This window comes from Anneissia japonica, unplaced genomic scaffold (genome assembly GCF_011630105.1).
Source record: "Anneissia japonica isolate Jap-2015-1 unplaced genomic scaffold, ASM1163010v1 scaffold2026_len185144_cov178, whole genome shotgun sequence".
Lineage (NCBI taxonomy): Eukaryota > Metazoa > Echinodermata > Crinoidea > Comatulida > Comatulidae > Anneissia > Anneissia japonica.
Window position 1 is genome coordinate 59967 of NW_022729255.1, and position 1241 is coordinate 61207.

A 1241-nucleotide genomic window follows, 5' to 3' on the forward strand; every position below is an offset into this window, starting at 1 on the left:
AAAAAACAGGCCTCGCGATGGTCTGTTTTTGTTCCGAGATGACTCAGGGGACCCCTGTGAAATCTCGGAAAGTTTACAAGGATTTTGCTTTCACACTCATCCAAACCTGGTTACAACTTGTTACAAGTTGTTAATATTTGCAAAATAGCATCAGTGTGAAATGGGTATAAGACGAATATAAACATGAATCTCCTGAACAATTTGCAATCAACTGTGAGTCTCTGTGACCAGAAGTTACCGAGATATGACAATACAAGTTCAAAGGTCAAACTTTCAAAAATCGCATTTCCAGCCATTTTTGGAGAAAAATTTGTATTACAACAAAGAGGAACATGCATATTGTGAACAGTTTGAGACCAAAATAAAGCCTCTCTAACCAGTGGTTATCCAGATACAAGCATCCAAATCAACAGGCGGCCATTTTGAAAAACGCCCACAAACGGGACTTTCCCCCCATATCTGGGAGGTATATAGGAGCTATATTTTATCTAAATTGGTCCATCTTGCCAAATCCATCGAGAAAAAAAGGTATCCTAAAATTAGTCACGGATCTCATGAAAATGACTCTACTAGGCGTTGTTCATTTCGTGCTCGATGGCCATCCGCTTTAGGTTGTGGTGGTGGCAAGCCAAAATTAGTTCGATGAATTGAATTATTTGGCTATCCTCTCCCTCTTTCAACGGCTTCTGCTTTAAGATATCTCCAATGAGAGCATTTACCAACTTGTGTCTGTCGCCATACTTCTCGTCTAACGAACTCCACATTTGCTCATAGTCGTCCTCTGATGCCTGCACTACTCTGATGCCTGCACTACTCTGATGCCTGCACAACTCTGGCGGGTGTTGTTAACCTCATTTCCTAAGCAGGATCTGAGTGTAAATGACAATTGTTCTGGATGAGTTGCCTTCTCTACGAACTTCTTGAAGTCTGTCTTAAATCTCGTGTATGTTTTAATATCTCAAGTGAACTTCGGTAGCTCCATTTTCTTTAATTCTATTTTATGCAATTCAGATTTTTTTGTACTTCCTTCTTGGTCGTCCTGAGACTCCTTTGCTGAAAGTTCATCTTTTTGCTTATGTTGGTAAAGAAGTAACCGGATACCACTATGGAGTTCTCTACGTGGTTGCATCCACTTATCCTCATCTTCTTCTTTATCCTGGTCTGTCAGGTCTAATATTTTCTATGTATCACTTTCAAATTTTTGAAAGTTTCCTCAAACTCTTTATATAGATCCTTCAACA